Source organism: Aegilops tauschii, chromosome 3 (assembly GCF_002575655.3).
Source record: "Aegilops tauschii subsp. strangulata cultivar AL8/78 chromosome 3, Aet v6.0, whole genome shotgun sequence".
Classification (NCBI taxonomy): Eukaryota; Viridiplantae; Streptophyta; class Magnoliopsida; order Poales; family Poaceae; genus Aegilops; species Aegilops tauschii.
In genome coordinates, this window is record NC_053037.3 from 585,710,265 (window position 1) to 585,716,981 (window position 6,717).

Genomic DNA, 6,717 nt, shown 5'->3' on the forward strand with positions numbered 1-6,717 from the left:
GCCGGTGTTTGGGTCTACGTAGGAAAACGGCCTGCCATGCATGAGCCATGCAGACCGTGGGATCGCGCGGGAGATCCGTCTGGCGGCCGTGCGTGCGTGCAGAAATACATCACAAAAATTATTCTACTCGACAATAACAAGTGCTCCATGCTAGCCCTTATTCCTGTTCGAAATACATCATCATTCTTAAAGTTGGACACCAAATGATACACACAGAAAATGGAAGCGAAAGATGTCAAACTAATACAGTAACATGGCAGTACAACCGCACTTCAGTAAATTACTGTCACGATGAAATAGAATGTAAAGACCACGTCACACAAAGCTGAATGGCACACGACTTTCTCTGGCTCATCGTCGGTTCATGCTGTATGTAGACATCACATTTCAGCCTCGAGATCCTACACAGAAGAATAGAATAAATCACATGGACATCAATTATGAGTAAAACACATTCAAAAAATAAATATGAACATATTTCATACCTCTAGCAATTTAGCGCATTTACGTCGATTGTGACCAGGATTCTTGCAATAGCCACAGATATTCTGTGACCTTGACTTCTTTGTCTTTGCCTGCAGCCTTTTCTTCGGTGCACCTCGGCCTGGCACATGCACGGGATCCAGAACCTTATCAACTTTCTCCGAGTGCGGCATCAACGGGCCAAACCTAATGTCGTTATGCTGAGCATTAGTTGACTCCTTGTTGTCAGCTTGTTCAAAACTTGATTGCTTGCCATGATGTTGTGCTTGCAAAAGCATAATTAGACGGTGATAGTCCTCATCAGAGTGGCATGCCTTGAAACTTGCGGCGTGACTACAATTCCGCAACTCGCGGTACCTCTGCAGGCTTACCGAATAGTCATACATCTGGTTTTTTCTGGTAGGTGCGTATGCACATTTTGCATTCATAGTCCACCTAGTGGGAACGCAACAACTGGGCAGAATTGTTTGTTTTAAAATCCCCAATATGTAAAAAATGTGGGAACATGATGTGCCTGCGCATTCCAGCTTACAGCAAGAACAACTCATCCTGTGCAAAAGACCTCCTTGCTCTTCAATGCGCACTCCAAACTTTTTATCCATTCTTTCCTGCTTGGACACAACATGAGTGGAATCTTCTGATCCATCTAGTATCTCTCTGATCTGACATTTGCTGACAGCATCTATGCTCCATAAGACCATCTTAAAGACATTAGGTGTGAAAACTGTTGCGGCGTGTTTCTCAAGCGGCGAAGCATTTTCCTCTGTAAATGGAACGGACTGCAAGGCTTCGACGTCATGGAGAGCTTCGTTAATCCGTCGCGACGCAAGGCAACGCTCATAGTGCTCTAGCATTTCAAACAACGACATCTTACCCTCAAGATGCATATGTAGCACAGAGTTCAAGCTCTCACTCCTCTGATTGCTGCTCAATCCTAGGAAACAACGCCCCTCAAGATATGGAGCACACCACAACTTTCTCATTTGATACATCTGATGCAGGCAAGACTCCTCACTGGTTACTTTATTCCGTTGTAAGAAGTATATCCATTCTATCTCATGCTCTTCAATGGAAGAAGTATCATAAATGAAAGATCTGAATTCCTCCTTTACGTCGTCATCATGCAGATGGCGTACAATGTTCTGCTGAATGTGCCATATACATAGTCTATGGTTTGAGTCTGGCCAGACCACCCTGATTGCTCTCTGCATTGCAAGGTCCGCATCTGTGATCACAGATATCGGATGCTTCTGTGCCATGCAATCAGAAAAGGTCCGCAACATCCACTCGTATGCCTGGCTTGTTTCATGAGAAATTATACCACAGCCAAAAATGACAGTGCTCCGGTGGTGATTCAACCCGACAAACGGCACGAATGGCAGATTGTATTTGTTGGTTCTGTATGTGCTATCGAAAACAATGACGTCTCCGAAAGCCTCGTAGTCAAGTCGCGATTGACTATCAGCCCAGAACAGTCCCTTCAGATGGCCATGCTCGTCTACCAAGTACTTGAAGAAAAAATCCACATCTCGCTCTCGCCTCGCCATCATGTGCATGATCACCGTATTAGCATCACCGGCACTGATTGTCTCCTGCTTATTAGCATGGCAGAAATTATAAATGTCCCTCTTTATGCATCCAACCTTATCAAATCCACCGTATTGAAAGCACAAAATATCCATAATACGGTATTTGCGGATCCCACATTTTTCCATGTCCGCAATGTCCGCTTTCTGCTCATCGCTAATTCGTCTGTGCGAACGCAGCAGACAAGAAAGATCCCGTGGGGCTAGAGGATGGCTGTGCTCATCGATGAAATCCTTGACAAACCACCGACCGGTTTCCTCCTGTCTCGTAATGACCAATTTAGCATTACACCCAACACGAGTTAAACTTCGTGGCCTCCTCTTTCTATCTTCCATCTTTCTTTTCATGTGCTTCTCTTCGCGAAACCCTTGACGACTACACACAATTTTCCTTAAAATTATGTATTTGTTGGATCCATCCCACTCAACGTAGCTTTTCCTCACACTAAAACCTTTTTCAAGAGCATATTTGTTGTAGAATTCATAGCCTTCAGCCTCACTATCAAACATCTTGCTGACAACATTTAGATACTCGAACATACTCTCATCACTTGCATACGCCATGTCTTCCTGCATATGACATGTGAGGGAAACCAATCATCAACATCTTTCTGTTTATCAATGTTGCAGGTGTAAAATAGCTCATAGGCAAAGACAAGTGCATGGAAAAGACTTTGCTCGTTTGACGTGTGAGGTAAACCAATCATCAACATCCAACAAGTACTATCCTAGCATGGATGATGACTCTAATAAACTGGATTCATACCTGGTACGCGCGAAGAGATGGGATCGCCCGCCGCCGTCGCCGCCGATTCAGCCGGCGCAGATCCGGCCTTCTTCTTCTTCGGTGACGGCGTGGGGGGGCTGGGGTTGGTTGGGTGGAGGACGAGGACGATGAATTTATTCCTCTCACCGGGCAGGTCGAGGACGGAGAAGGTCAGGAGCGGCGACGAATAGATCGGAGGTGGATTCTGATATGGATCGAGTAGACATGGATCTAGTCCTCAGGTGATCGGTTCAAGAAAAGATATTTTCCCCTGGACCATTATGCCCTTATCGTAATTAACATATTAAATTTAATCAAGTTTAATTCCCCGCAAGATCGGACGGCTAATAAAAATCAGACGTAATCAGAGATGTAAGTATTGCTAAGTACTCCGAGTACTAACCCAATCACCGTAAAATAGCTCATAAGTTTTTGATATTTTTTCCATCTTACAAAATGTATACTAGCTCATCAATGCAAATCACAAACAAAATTAAGTAGCGGAAAACACACAAGTTACAGCAGATACAATCTATCGGAAGCAAGTTTTATTGAGCATATGAACTACATCCAGAAGGCTTGCACATCGAAACTACAACAATAGCTAGGCGCCTTGTAGAAGTGAGGAGGCGAGTTAGCCGTGGTGCTGAGCTCCCCATCCTCACCATAATTGACAACGAATGTGGTGAGGCAGAGCACATACATTGACTTGTCTGCTCCCTCAGGTAGGAGGTGCTCCACAAGGCAGTACTTACCACGCTCACGCATGTAAACGAGCTTTCCATCCACATGTCTCCAATGTGAGTCCTCTAGAAAAAGCTTCTCCTTGCCTACTTCCTTCTTGGGCGGCTGCCAGCCAGACATGACGCGGCACGCACAAAGGTACCCACTAGCATCGTCGCTGTAAACAGATTGGCGGTGGAGGCCAACCCATGCGCCAAGGTGATGGTCATAATGGGCATGGCCTTTGAATGGCAGCACCCAATCACCACGGTGCTTCCACTGCCCACTACCTCCGGTGCCATAGGAAAACGTACCCCAACGCTAGCCCAGATACCCTAAAGCAGACACGAAGATGGTGCCCGTCCGTGGGTGCACCACGTGTGCAATGATTTTAGAGCATCAAATGGAAACTCGGGAGGCCAGTCAGTCCAACTCCAAGAGAACAGCGAAGAACTGAACAAGGGTCGCCACGCCCAGTGCATCTCATCATCATCGTTCGGATTTGCCGTGAGGCAGTGTAGGCCTCCACGGACATCTACATCTGTGCCAAAGCTGCTGTCCGAAACTGATTCAAGCACATATAGTCTGTTCCTGATGGCTATGGCTGACTCATAGCGGCTAGGTAGGCCTCCCGGCCGAATTGGCGACACACTTAAAGTGGCAGTCTTGGTGTCGTAGGTGAGGGTGCCTCCCAAGCTGGGGTCTTCTTTTACTGACATTCTCATGGTGGGGCATGTGGCGATGATGTGGCTGCCAAGGGAAGTAATTGTGCGCTACTTCCAATTGTCAGAGGCCCTATGCGGAGGACGGGTGGCTCAGATAAGCGCCATGGAGTTTCTGCAGAGCAGCCGCTCTCATCCGGGTCGTCATTGTCGACTATGTCCAGTTTGTGGATGCTGAATGAGTCCTCTTGGTCATCAAGGACCAGGTTACAGATGTTGCTTCGTGGCCTGCCGATTCCTTCGTGGGCTACCGTTGCCGATGTGCACCCCGGAATGGAAGAACCTTGCTGGCTCGCGCAGGACACAGATCCGACGTTTCCAACATCCTGCCGACTCTGACAGAGATCGGGATGTGGTGCCCAAGAAGTGGAGGTGCCGGAGATTACAAGGAAACGGCACGCGATCTACAGAACCAGAAGGGGAAACCAGAACTCGGGAGGACGAGAAGGGAGGAGGCGTTGACTGTTGGAACTAATCTTGTTATTAGTGCTAGGTTTAGATTATTTGTTTTTGTTGAGTCATGCATTCAGTCGTGTCCAGCTACTAGACTGCGGCTGTATACTCACGTGAAGATGAGTTAATGTGTGTACACACAAGCTAGTAGTGGAATTAGGAGATTACTAGCAAAAATGCCCGTGCGTTGCAACGGGTGAAAAAAATACACATACCTAACCCAATAAACATGGCTCAAGACCCCTCCATCCCACACACACATAGGTGAGAATTAATTGAGGGTCTTCGCTAGAAGGAAGGAGTCAATCCAATCATCAGAATCGTCGAATAATCACCTATACAATATCAAGAAATCATTCTCTTTCCAGCTTTGCCAATATATATTGGGTGGTTCCTGCAATAGAAGGACAAGTTGTGTGTAAAATATTGCTCAACTGAAGATATGAACTGTCAATGATGTATATATAGTTAGAAAGTATCATTAGACGACACCACAACGGTGAATACATGCAATGTGATACCCATAACCTGGAAGACAAAATCTGCATATAGCAGGAGTCTAGCTTGAAATTCTCCCACAAGATGGAAATTGGAGTAGTATAGTGCACAATGGATGTAAGGGAGTTACATAACCTATGTAATCCACCGATATTTGGCTCCACTATGTGTAATAGGTTTGAAATATGGAAAGAGCAAAATCAGACTATACACACATACTATTCTCTAGCTTGAAACAGATTGAAGCGACCACCTATATAATGTAAAGCACGTAAAATCTACCTTTTTCAATTACAAATATTGGGTGGCATTCAATGTTGTAATTTTTGTTCTGCAAAGAAATTCTATAATTATTCAACTGTTGGTACTTAAAGGTTGTCAAGGTAGATGAATATATATATAGCCATCACGCCAAGGCTCTTTCGGCTTTCTGCATTTCTAGAGATCCTCGTGCACATATATTTTTAAGAAGTGTGAAAAGGAAATCATGAGTTCAGGCCCAAGTAATATCAGTCTGTCAATCATTTGTACAAACCTTTAGTAAAAAATAGTGATATCACATAATTAGCATATCTAACTGACTGGAGTACCTGCACTTGAACTTTAATTAACATGTGGTTGCGACAGTAGCGACGTGATAAAGAACCACATCAGCTGCCTCTCTCATCTTACACATGACACCCTCTGTTCTTCCATGTCATGAAAAGGGGAATAGTCTTTTGTCGGTAAGACTGAACACAACCAATCTGTATAACAAAGGTCTAGCAAAGAATCAACAATCGTAACCACAACTGAGTATAATTTATGAACCTCAAGCAGTAAAATATAAAAATCTTTAAGCAAAAAGGAAGAAAGTAGGATGCACTTGGGAAAAATTGGAGAGGAGGAGTAGGGAGGACTTGCGTTGTTCCTGTTCGCTTAAAGCACAGGCGCCTGTACTCCTGGTTCTCCCCAAAGGCAAGTGCATGGCTAGCAGTATACGGGAGAATAATGGTGAGCAGAATATACATTGCTTAATGCCCCAATAATCTTCTAAAACAAGACTGTCATGCAAGCTATACATCTAAATAAACGTGAGCTTAACATACTTAAAATGATCTAGGGGATAAAACGAAGTTAAGGTATCCTTTCAGTAACCTTCCCAAATAAAAAATCCTTCATAGCTTAACACCAGATTAGTTGAGCTACCTCAAAAAGTCTAAAAGATTCCCACAACCAGAAGATTAACACTGATAATCTGAACCAGCAAGCTAAAACTTATATGCCACATCTCTGAATGTTGTTGATGGCAAGATCTGCAGTTAATTGCATTGAAGCTTCGAATAAAATAGACTGATACATAAGATGCATCACTATTCTGTGCATAAATGAGTTAAATGAATACTCCCTCCGTTCTGAATTACTTGTCGCAGGTATGAATGTATCTAGATGTATTTTAGTTCTAGATACATCCATTTCTGCGACGAGTAATTTGGAACGGAGGGAG